The 13,267-nt window shown below is 41.9% G+C and overlaps 1 long non-coding RNA gene across 1 annotated transcript in view; it reads left to right on the top strand.

The window, feature by feature from the left end:
- LOC103384945 (uncharacterized) overlaps positions 1-1,510 on the top strand; it is a 6,933-nt gene extending 5,423 nt beyond the window's left edge. Inside the window, exon 4 of the long non-coding RNA XR_001760643.2 lies at positions 199-1,510. This is a non-coding gene — a long non-coding RNA (uncharacterized LOC103384945). The remainder of the gene's footprint in view (positions 1-198) is intronic.
- The last annotated feature ends 11,757 nt before the right edge of the window (positions 1,511-13,267 follow it).

The following is a 13,267-nucleotide window of genomic DNA, read 5'->3' as shown; positions in this document are numbered from 1 at the left end:
CCCCCCCCTTCCCCCGCCCTCCCTCCTCCTGTAATGAAGTCCCCAGAAGCGCTCATAGTGGAGTGGCCTTGGTAATTATTAGCCATTAATTGGGTTCAGGACCTTGTGCGTCTGAGGAAAAACGGAAAAAGTGACGGCTGAGCCAAAGACGTTTTTCTTTTCAGTTTTTTTAGCCCTTTTCTTCTCCTTTCTCTGCAGCGTTGTTAGCATGCTGTCAGTGACTGCGCCGCCACAGCTACTGATAGGAGGAATCTGGAGGGGCCGACAGGGCAGAGACTGCGCAGATACTGACGCACCGCAGGACGCCTGCACCGGAGCCGCAAGTCTGGAGCTGGCAGTTTAACATCTGCACAGCTATTAAATAGTACAGCCTGTGCATGGCGCACAAAATGGTTCCAGCATATGCGGAGGGGTGCGGAGGATTTATCACTATTTTGATTGGTTTTTAATTAGAGCAAGATTTTTTTTTAGATTTTTATTAAATATATATATATATATATATAATGCACGGTATTTAATGTAACTTGTTTAATTCCATCACTTCTTTCGTATCTTTATCTATATTTTTAAAAATATACTTTCAACTATGTCTAAGAAGAGAATGAATGTACGGGCATTAAAGATTTCGTACGACGACATTTCTTTTTTTTCAGGAAGGCCTAAACAACAACCACAAAAATCAAATTTAAGCCTGTTTATACTATCACTCCATGACAGTAACGAACAGAGAGGCCACGGTGTGCTGTCTGGATCATGGTGTAAACATGGGTCCAATCTTTTTTTTAACATTTAAATTATAATTTTAACTTTAACATGTTATCGGATTAATAGTGATAAAAATGAAAACTATATTTGTTTACTTATTTATATTTAAAAATCAAAGGAAAACGGGACAAAATCTGAATTCAGTCTATGATTTTGGTAGTATTCATCTTAGTATTTATATATAATATTCTGTATTATTTTGTATTATTATGTTTCGATGTTAGGAACCGCCGTTTAAATGGTATCTAAAAAATGTACTACATTAATCATAATATTGTGTTTCCTCCCAGCTTCAGATGTGTCTAAGGTCAGAGATGATGCAGATTTTCTGCACGCCTCAGCTGAAAAACTGCTGACTGGCATTTTTATTGACTGGGTCGTAACTACTGCCACAAACGACGACTATTGTCACAGGAGCCGCAGCTGGTTCAATTATTCACATTGTCAAAAATATTTTTCGTTTGCTCAACGAAGCAAAAAATGTGGAAAACAACTACGTGATTTCTGTAATGACCTGCTCGCGTCCACGAACCAAAAACATCAGGGCTTCTACGAAAAGAGCAACAAACGATATATGTGTGAATGGAAGAAGCTGAAATTCGGTGACTTATAGATCAAAAATATTATAACAATAAATACAATAAATAATATTCTTATATTGGAAAAGATGATCAGTCATCGATTAGTCGACAGTTGGTGGCAGATCAACCGATAAATGTTAAAAAATGTTATTTCATAATTTATTATTTGCCTTAGTATTAATAAAACGTATTAATTAAATATTAATATTAAATATGAATATAAATATAAAATATTGATAATTGCTATTTATGTGAAGATTGCAAAAATAACAATTATTACTATTAAGAACAATAACATTAATCGTTTTACAGGATTTATAAAATGTAAATCTGTTACATAAAAAAAGTGCAGCCTATTCGTCCTCTGCCCCATCATCATTAATGTTGTTGTTTTTAATTAATCGCTAGTTAATGTCGCCATCAATTTCCCCGCAGATCAGAGGAGCAGGGAGGAGGAGGAGGGGAGTACCCCGCACCTCCACCCCCGCCAAACAAATGCGCATTAAAATATCGCCCGGAGGCTGGAGTGAAAATTACCCCGATGTAGAAATGACCTTAATATGATGTAATCAATCACGCTGTCTGCTGGGACACTGGGAATCACAATGTTAATCTTTGAGTTGGGGAGCGGTGGTGGTGGTGGTGGTGGTGGAGGGTGGTGGAATAGCCTGTCATATTTCACACAACTCAGCCAAGAGAGCAGCAGAGTTGGTGCAGGTCCACTGATAAACAGACCAACAGTCCGACCCTGCTCTGCACCGGAAGATGAGTTTGTATAATCAGAGTATTTACAGGAAGCTGCCTCTGGAGCTGCATTTCTTTTCTACTGTACTGTCTATTGTTATTTTACGTTACCATAATTGATACACAAATGTTGACTGTAAAGTTTCTGATGTAATTGTAGTAAACAGACGCCTTCTAAACTGAGGAATATTGCAAAAAATTTGAACTCAGAGCTCACATAAAAAAAAAAAATCCCCATTTAATTTACAGGACATCAACTGTGACCAAATTATTTAGAAAATAAATGGAAACAAGGTTGGACAGGCCTCGAGTTGAATTCTAGGTGACGGAAACCATATACGATGGCAACAGTCGGAGAAATGAAAAGTGCTACAGTGATGTAACAGCTGTTAGTAGCTACTAAAAAGCTGTTAGTAGGCACCCAAGAAAACATGGGCGCAGAAGTTATTAGCACGGGAACACACACGCAACTTGGCAGGTTACAAGAGGCTCATGTGGGCAGCGTGGAGTGCACGCTGAGGCCAGTGCATGTTATCATTAACAACTGTGGACAGATAGAAAAGGGCCGAGCCCACAAGTGTCCATTTCACACCAGCCTGGCATGCGTGGCGGCAGGTTAGGACTCCAGAGAGCCGTCTGCCACCGCCGCCATCGTTCAGCAACCCTTTGAAGCCAACAGTGTCTGAGGTTTCCTGTTCTCATCTTTGAAACCCACTCCACTTGAAGGTCCGACCTGAGACTGATGTTCTCACCTCTACAAAGATCAGATCTGGGATTTTGTTCTCATCATACCACAGTCACAGTCCACTGTTACCAGGTTTCATGTTAGCGCTGACTTGTATTTATGTATAGTACGCCAATTAGTACCTTTGACTAATTAACTACAGACAAATATTATATATATACATATATATATATACAGTATATATATAAACAAATTTAAATGAACAATTTTCAGTTCACTAATTCTCTGGCACACTGGAAACACCCCAGCCCAGTAGATGGCAGCAATATCCAGAATGCAAACAAAAAGATCCAGCAGGAAATAGTGATGTCAAAACATTCATAGAGCATGAGCCTGTATATACATGTACATATATATGTATATATGTAATATATACATACATATAATGTATACATAAAAATGTATACATTATATGTATTAATTTTGCATGTAAGGTTGACAAAAACAGATGTAAAAGAAGCATCATCCCAAGTTTTGACCTTTAGAAATAAGGAACAAATGGGATTTATTACATTCTTCAAACCGATGTGTGAAATTCCCAAAGCCATCTAGAAGTGCACAATCTAAATTCTATCATCGATCAATCATGTGTGAAGAGAAAATCTGGTTTTTCCCAGGGACATGAAGAACATATAACAGCTCCAGATCCCACAGCCTCTATAGGAGCAGTGAAATTACCCTGATGTATTATAATACTGCAAGAGAGGGGTGACATCACTGCAGCCAACTATAGCGGGGCCTCACAACACTCACTCGCTCGCTCGCTAACACACACACACAGACTCATAACCATAAAAATGCTTAGCAGGAGGGATGGGAAAGGCTTTGGTGGCGATGGGTTTTCTCCACCCAGTCCTGAAGCCAAATGACTGCTAATGTGCAGTGTGGCCATATGCTGGAGATGTTGTGTGATGGTGCACTTCTTATACACGCCATATATTTATCATTCATTAACATGAGTATTTAGGTTCAGGTCCCTGCAGTTAAGTTACTGTTTCTTTCACATCTTCAGGTTTTACTTCACATCTGAAGTCGACAGTCTGAGGGAGTGAGGCATAAGTATTACTATCACTTCACTGCATACTTCTCCACCAGTACTGTGCCACTGAATATTAACTGCTATATTCTAACTGCTCCTTATTTTGTCGCTGTATCAAATGTCTTCCCCAAATGAAGAAACCAGTGAACGAAGAGACCAAGAAGCTGCACACTTACACCATCGGCTGAAAACTAAGCCTAAAACACCAACCGCTCCACAACAAAAGCCAATAAAGGCTTCGACAACTGGAGCACAAACGCTGCGAGGAGCACAAACAGGCGTAGCAGCAGCTCTGCCGCACCACTTCCATTTCCATAGAGATTATTTTCTCAACCCCTCCTTCCGACCCCCACCTCCCTCAGACTCCTGTAGCCTGGCAGTGACCAACTACATTATTTATTTATTTGTGGGGTTTTTTTCTGTGTGTGTGTGTGTGTTGTTTTTTGCTACAGTGTTTGTCCGTGCTGCGAAAGTGAATGTGTGTGTGTGTGTGTTGTTGTTGTTGTTGTTCCTGGACTGACAGGATGATTAATAGGAGCTAAATCTTAAGGGTGGTGGGGGGTGTATGTGGAGGTGGAGGTGGGGGCTGGGTGGGCTGCACGGCAAGACATCAAAAACAACAGCACTTCCTGGGGTTGGCTGACACTTTCTCTGCAGAGAACCAAGCCTGCTCCCCAAATTCTCCTCCAGCATCTCGGCCCGGCACCTGGGTCGGATCAATAGGTTTTTGTAGAGTTAATGATACATTTTTATACACACACGCACGAAAACACACAAACACACAGTTATGGAAGCTGGGGGTATAACTGATCAGTAGAAAACAGCATGAAGAGGCAGAAGGAGAAGAAAGAGGGATTTCAGATTGTTGAGTGGAAAGGATGAGTTACAGTTGAAGTGAGACATAGCTTTAATTATACCCAGGATAAATGGAAAAGCTGGAACTGTTGCAGCAGGTGATGTGTTTTAAAGAACAAATTTTTCTTATATAGGGTCAAAGTGTGAACATGAAGCAAGTAGAAAGAAAAAAGGCTGATTAGGAGCAACGCCAGTAAAGACACTAGTGTAGAGACAGACCATAATATTATGAATAATATTACAGCTCCACTACAACACCCTGAGAGTACAGCACAACGCCACAGTCTGCCGCTCTTCTCCAAAGATGGCGGGACACGTTGAAAGACTGCCCTCCTGTGTCAGATGAACAAACACATGTTGCACAATACACTAATATTCACGTCAGCCTCCCTCTCTCGCCCCTCTCTCTCTCCTTCTCTCTCTTAGCCCTTCCTTCAAATACTGTATGATTTGAAACTAAATGTTTTCAAGGCAGTCAGATTTAATCATTTAAATATACTGGCTCATTTATTTCCAAATCAGAATAATTGATTTTTTTTTTGTTCATTCAATACAGTATAAAGACTGTATAATGCTACAGTTCAAAAAGCTACAAATCAGTTTGTTCATTTTAAAATCTTTACATTTTTTAAGCATTTCTATAACTGTAAAAAACATACAAATTGATAAATTATAAATTGTCATTGACATCCAGTCACAGGCCATGTGTGAGGAGCTCACGTGCCAAAAGCGGTCTGAGGCCAGGGGTTTGAGATCTGGTTTAAAGTAAGCCTCAAACTAGCAATTAGCTAAAATAACTGGAATTTTCCCAGAATCACTAAATACTTAGCCAATAGTGAACCAGCAAATGGCAAAATGCTAAAACCGACAAAGAAAAAAAACTACAATTATATATATAATTTATAACAAAATCGGGATAATTTAAAAAAATCTAAAGTGAGTCTTTAGCATGGTAATGTAAAAGTTAATTAAATATCAGCCAAATGCTTTGAAATGTCAACAATTATGAAATTGGAAATATCAATGTGTGCTTGAAACATATCCAGGAGGAAATTTTAATGTTTAACTCTCCTGACACATAAAACCCANTATATATATATACTGTATATACAATAAGCATATGAGAAAGTTGGGTTCCAACAGAACATCATACAGACCCCAGTTCCCATGTTTCTGCCTGTTTCCTTGTGTTACCTCCAGTAATCATGAGTGAGAGGGAAACAAACAGTGGATTTTAAGAGGCTGTCGTCCTCCACTTCTGCTCTTTTCCAGAGTGGTGCCGTTGCCAAATCCCTCAGCATGTTTAACAATTCCATTACTGCCGTGCAGAACACCCACACTTCTCCTTTAAAGCCAGGGCATTTACGCAGAGAAAAAAAAAAATTTATTGACTTCAGATTGTTACCACTTGGGCCTTCTCCTCTCATTTCTTAGAAGAAGCTCTAATGTCAGTGTACAGCCTGTGCAGTTGTGAGGCGATTTGTTTTCAGGGGTCTCCGCTCAGATGTGGCGTCTCCAGAGGAGCGCTGAGTGACAATTGCTCGGTGTGATGCAGGCATGTAAATGTGAGCCTGCACGCTGGTAATTGCTCATCACTGGAAGGGGTTTTATTTGGCAGGGTGGTTTCTGTTAACATTCAATGGCTTGTTTTACAATAGAGAGCTCATCTGTGCACCAAATGTGTCACGTGGTGAGACGGGAAAGATTCAGTCTTTTTCGGGCCAGGCCAATAAAGTGTGATGGATGATGGGATTGGTGATACACCCTGTCCTGGTTTGCTTTTTTCATAAGCTTATATATATACATTTATGTCAGACACTGACATCTGCCATGTGGTAAAACTGTACAAGATGACAATCTGGTTTAGGGGTTTTTTCCCCACCATCAAATCACACGTAAGCTGAAAATAATGATTGGTTGTCACCCATTCAGTGCAACCTTTGAAGTTGTCAGTAAGGAAAAGGCTACTGCAGGACACTTACAGCGTGTCCACTGCCAGGACCTCGGTGCTGAAGTTCACCTGAAGGCCTGGGGCCACACTGAGACTTTACACACTTTTCCTGACTGTCGTCTGTTCAGCTGTACAGACGCTCAAACTTTACCTGAAAGTTCAGGATTCACAAACAAAGTCTGGTTTGATCTCCACTGAGAACGAATGCAGCAACTTACTCAGAATACGCTATATATTCAACCATCAACATCAAAATATTTTTCACCTGTTTATTTGCCAAACAAATGTAGCTTTAATTAGCTAGCTGTGTTTTAGGCTTACCTAAAGCTTTAATTTAGTAATTAATTATAATTAATTAATTAACTTAATCATATGTGCAATCTTCAAACTAGTTATTTGATAGCCTTTGGTTTTTCAGCCCTTCAGCTCTATCTCCATCTAAAACATAAACATCCAAATTCGCTTTACAACAACAACATGGTTTAATTTTGAGATAAAGTGCTCACTTTTTATTATTCTACGAGAATTCTGTTTTTGATTTAATTTAAAAAGTTTGATTCATGTTGCACTTAGTTTTCATCCTGAGATACTTTTACATATTGTCATTACAGTTAAACATCTGGTGTCAGTGAGAAGGAGCTGCAGTGACCATGGATACTAACAGCTGACACCTTAGAGGGAATAAAAACTAATTGGGTTCCTACGGTCAGTGCTGCCGCAGTGAACACAGCTGCCAACCGTTTTCCTTTTATAATGTTTTTTTTTTCCAAGAAATGGCTTCATAAGAATAAAAACGTTCATCATAAGAAAATAAGATACATTCAAACTGGCACCAATCACAGCCATCCTTCCTCTGGGAGATGGGCCTGTGTTTAAGAGATGGAATGAAACAAACCACAGATTTATCATACAATATCTAAGACAACATTAAGACTCCACCGCTAATTGTGAAGACATGTCATATTGGATTGGACTGTACTACGTGGGCTTGTAAACAGAGACCTTTACAGAGACAAGTGAGGACACGGGGACCTTAACCTCCAGCGGTCATCTGCTGTCATCTGCCAGTGCTGGGAAGAACGCTCAACCAAACACAAACTGAGGGAAAGGAAAGTCAAAGGAGAGGAAAGACGTTTTCATTATGAGTAGATTATTAGAACAAGACGGAGAGGCTGGTGGCAGGAAGGGAGGAAGGGAGGAAGGGGAGGGCATGCAGCCAGCATATGTGTGTGAATGTATGGGTGGGTGGGGAGTGGGAGGTATTCTCTGCCACTGGCTGAGCTTATCCAGAGGATCTGTTCTGCTTCAAGAGAAAGAGAGAGAGAGAGAGGGTCCTGATGAACGGAGTGTGCCACACAGTTGCTGTGACACACACACACACACTCACACACTCACAGAGCCAGGACTTTGTCAGCGTTACCTACCGCTGAGTGCATGAGCTCCCCTGCTCCAAAATCAGCACTCCAATAACAAACTCTCCAGGCTCCTCTGATTGGTTGTGACCAATCCTCTCTGCTCTCTGGACCCCGTGTAATGTCTGCTACTGATGGCCTGTCACCTTGATTTCATGTGTGGAATGAAGCGACGTTTTAATTATTGTGTTCTAAAACATAAGAGTAAGGTTTTGGGTGAGGCGCATGTGAACGTGAACAAAAGTTGGGAGTACAGGAGTAAAAACATGAAAACAAAGACGAAGCAGTCAAACTGTCTGTTACTGTCAGTGTTCTGCCTGGGATTTGATTCAAAATGAACACGCTTCTTTATCACAGAGTGAGGAGAGGGTTGTGGCTAACCTGCCCTTTATACTGTCCACCACTTTTTTTCTCTTTTCTGTAAGCAAGAGATGTCAGGGGGTGCCAAATGGCAAAGCCTGCCGGATCATTATTTGAGTGCCAAAACGGCAGGAGAGGAAAAGGCAGCAGAAAGCCAGTCATTAAAATTCCTACCACCTTGTTCCCTGCATCTCCACAACCTGCTTTCATTCGCTCTCACAGAACAAGGAAGGGAGGGATTCAGACAATGGTGAAAGGAGGAAACCTGAAATTGGATGTGGAGGAAATGCAGCTCTAGACTACAACAAGCACAACAAAGAGAGGTTCTGGTTCAGAAATGTTGCATGATCTGTTGTAGGTTGACTTAGAGATTGTCCAAGCAAGACGGAGCATCGAGGAGATCATAGTATACATTACACGAGAATGAGAATCTCTTCAGAAAATATAATTACAAAAAAAAAAACAAAAAAAAAAATCAACCCCTGTCAGACGGTGGTGTCGACTTTCCTTACCGTTTCATTTTTTCGTTGTTGAAGCTCAGAGGACGGAGGACCACACAGAGAGATGACGGAAGATACCTGGTGTCAGTTTAAGGTTCGGCTCATGGTGCAGATTTGTGCAGCCGACCTCGAAGGCTCTCATGACGGGGTCTGTTAGTGGCCCATCGTAAACCTGAGGATATAATGATGGACTAACTGTTGAATATTGGAGCAGTACAACAGAACACACACAGAACCTCGTGTCTTCAGATGGCTAAACATGGACAACGCGGTGGACGACGTGTTCAGTGTTTGGGCTTCATACCTAGAGGGTCACTGCTTTGATTACTGATCATGAAATTAAATAAAAATCACATTTTGGTCTAACATTATCATTTGATGTTTATCAATGATTAAATGTCAGTCGTGGGCTGGATTGGATGGTTTTGTGGGCTGGATTCAGCCCGTGGGCCACCAGTTGATCATCACTGCTCTAAACTGACGAAAGTGAATGTGGCCTTGCTAGCTGCCTCTGCCTGATGACATGTGGCTCCAGCTCCCGACTCTGAGGAGGAATGAACGGCTGAGAAGTAATGACTGAGAAGCTGCCAGTGCTACTGTCGTGAACATGTACTCATGGGATCCAGGGCTTCTTGAGGAAGTCATTTTCACTTGATAAATTGAATCTTTACGTCATATAAAGGGAATGTTGTACATCAGAGAAGTTGTCCAGAATTAATTTCTAATTAACAAAAGGAATTTGTTCAGTCTGTGAAAACACAGGTTTTTCTTTGTCCTTGTTTTGATGGGAAAATTTGCAGGAAAATTTCTGAAAGCGCAGCATTTTCTGAAAACAAGGTTTTCAAATGGTGGAGGTGAAGGATCGTGTTTGACACCGTGACCTGCATATTAGAAAATGAATGCATCCTGGGAAACGACTTCAGCATCACTTAGTGGTATTTTGTGCTGTGTTAGTCTGCTGTCAATCATGACGTAGAACTGAGCACTGATGGATAAATATACAAACAATAATAACAGCACTGCCTGTGTGTGTGTGTGTGTGTGTGTGTGTTGTAAATCACCTGCTGACAGACAGCTGGGTGGATGTCCGTGAGGATGTGCTGACGGCTGATCAGCATTGTCCTCCTCCCCCGTGTTGCCAACAGCCCTATCCCATCAGCCATTGCTCCGGCCTCTTTCACCATGCCCTGTGATGCGCTGCGGTAGGTCAGGCAGGTAGAGATCGTGAGCTGCAGGAGAAGAGGGGAGGGAAGTTGGGAGACACACAGAGTGAAAGGGGAGACTTTTATTATCACCATTGTTTCAAGGCCACTGATTACCCCCATCGTTGACTGCTCAAATGTCCAGTCTTTTCAACACACCTGAGATTTACCCCACTCTCCCTGCCCCTCCGTCCCAAACACTGACCCCTCCTCCACCCCCAACCTGTCTACCACCTTCTCCTCTCTCAAATCTCAGTTCTGCAAATCCCTTCTTACCCCCACACAGCTCTGCTCTGCTCACTCTTTTGCTCGTCTCCTGTTTCCTCCGTCCAAATCATTATCATTTGATGTTTATCAATGATTAAATGTCAGTCGTGGGCTGGATTGGATGGTTTTGTGGGCTGGATTCAGCCCGTGGGCCACCAGTTGATCATCACTGCTCTAAACTGACGAAAGTGAATGTGGCCTTGCTAGCTGCCTCTGCCTGATGACATGTGGCTCCAGCTCCCGACTCTGAGGAGGAATGAACGGCTGAGAAGTAATGACTGAGAAGCTGCCAGTGCTACTGTCGTGAACATGTACTCATGGGATCCAGGGCTTCTTGAGGAAGTCATTTTCACTTGATAAATTGAATCTTTACGTCATATAAAGGGAATGTTGTACATCAGAGAAGTTGTCCAGAATTAATTTCTAATTAACAAAAGGAATTTGTTCAGTCTGTGAAAACACAGGTTTTTCTTTGTCCTTGTTTTGATGGGAAAATTTGCAGGAAAATTTCTGAAAGCGCAGCATTTTCTGAAAACAAGGTTTTCAAATGGTGGAGGTGAAGGATCGTGTTTGACATCGTGACCTGCATATTAGAAAATGAATGCATCCTGGGAAACGACTTCAGCATCACTTAGTGGTATTTTGTGCTGTGTTAGTCTGCTGTCAATCATGACGTAGAACTGAGCACTGATGGATAAATATACAAACAATAATAACAGCACTGCCTGTGTGTGTGTGTGTGTGTGTGTTGTAAATCACCTGCTGACAGACAGCTGGGTGGATGTCCGTGAGGATGTGCTGACGGCTGATCAGCATTGTCCTCCTCCCCCGTGTTGCCAACAGCCCTATCCCATCAGCCATTGCTCCGGCCTCTTTCACCATGCCCTGTGATGCGCTGCGGTAGGTCAGGCAGGTAGAGATCGTGAGCTGCAGGAGAAGAGGGGAGGGAAGTTGGGAGACACACAGAGTGAAAGGGGAGACTTTTATTATCACCATTGTTTCAAGGCCACTGATTACCCCCATCGTTGACTGCTCAAATGTCCAGTCTTTTCAACACACCTGAGATTTACCCCACTCTCCCTGCCCCTCCGTCCCAAACACTGACCCCTCCTCCACCCCCAACCTGTCTACCACCTTCTCCTCTCTCAAATCTCAGTTCTGCAAATCCCTTCTTACCCCCACACAGCTCTGCTCTGCTCACTCTTTTGCTCGTCTCCTGTTTCCTCCGTCCTCCTCAATGGGCTCACACTGAGTTTGGAGGGTTGCACAGAAGTGGGGAGGAGAAAGAGTGGGAGACGAAAGGGGGGAAGTGAGCGGCAGGCCTCTGGCTGTAAGGGAGTGTGCACCTGGATGGGCAAGCTTCCTCGAGACACTGTGAGGGGCTATTGTCCTGCATGTCAGCAGCCCCTCTCGTTTAATGGGGCCCGTATATCATCGTTCTGATTATGGCAGATGACTGGGAGGAGGGGGGAGGAGGGGAAGGAGGAGGGGAAGGAGGAGATGCTAGATCTGGAAGAAACACACATGTAGCGTGTGTGTGTGTAAGAGAGGGTGAAAGGGAGGTGGGATGTAGGCAAGGTTTGGGGACAGAGGCTTAAAACCCAGGTACCCCCAAATCCCCCATCGACTGAAAGCCAAGCACTTAACCCTGGCTATGGCATTGTGTGCTGTCATGGGGATTTTTTTTTTTTTTTTTTTTTTTGTGGCCGTCATTCTTTTTAATGGACTTTTTCACTCCATCTACTCCTCCATCTGTCCATTCACCCAGTGAGTGTTTTTGCCCTTTTACTTTATGACTCACTTTCTGTCAGACATACAAGCAAGAAGAGTGAGGGCCACCCCCCCCCCGACCTCTCTGTCCTTAATGTCCTGTTAGTCCAGAGACAGTTGACATTGGCAGGTCATCTCATATTTACAGTTTGTCCACAGCTTTGACGAATAAACAGGAGATGAGCCACCTGTGCACACAAATTACTTTTCAAATATCCCGACTGTGGAGTCATGCTGGTTCTCTGACTAATATGTGGTTTTACCCTGTCAATATATCTGAGGTCAACCGTCTTCTATTGATGTTTAAGGCTGTTGTATTCAAAGACTGTGGAGAACTAATATGTTTTGTTTTAAAAAGTTAGTGTTGAATTAAAATTAAATGTATCTTCCTTTTTTTAATCATTTTTATTTTTATTTTATTCTGTACTTTAAAATTAAACCAGACATGTTTTTAAAAAGTCTCTCAAAAAATCAATTGTTGATAAAAAAATTTTGAGTGACAAAAAAGTCAATTAACATTTAAAAACATTTGAAAATATAAATATAAAAAACATTTTTTGCATACGAACAGCCAAGCGGTGTGTGCATGTGTGACTAAACGTGCATGTGCCTGTGCGCTCATTTCCCAGAGCTGATTAAGCGACAGCAGCCATACATCACACAGTGACCTGTTGTGCATCTGGAAGACATATTTACACAATTACCGTCCCTGGACTAAGGCATCCCTTCTGCTTTCGTCGTTAAAATAAAACCATATCCAACTGAATCTTAGACTACCAAATTCATTACTGCCTTAGATTTATTTAAAGCCCAACATCAACTGAAAACATTAAGGTCTGTGCTGTGTTCAGAGGCAGAATGACATTACAGGAGGTATTTTTTTTTTGTGTCCCTGACGTTGCGTTTGAGGCTCATTATTTTTCCTCTGCACAGATGGAACCTTGTTTCCTTCCAGTTTGGAGTTTTCTTTAAATAAAAACACTGCGGTTGATGACTACCTATGGTAGATCATATATATTCCTTTTCATTTTTTCCGAGAAACATGAGGTGATAGATTTACTAGGTGTGAGTTCATG

The sequence above is a fragment of the Cynoglossus semilaevis genome, chromosome 10, assembly GCF_000523025.1.
Source record: "Cynoglossus semilaevis isolate Cse_v1.0 chromosome 10, Cse_v1.0, whole genome shotgun sequence".
Lineage (NCBI taxonomy): Eukaryota > Metazoa > Chordata > Actinopteri > Pleuronectiformes > Cynoglossidae > Cynoglossus > Cynoglossus semilaevis.
Note: the sequence above shows the minus strand (reverse complement) of the source record. Positions and strands in the feature narration are given on the sequence as shown.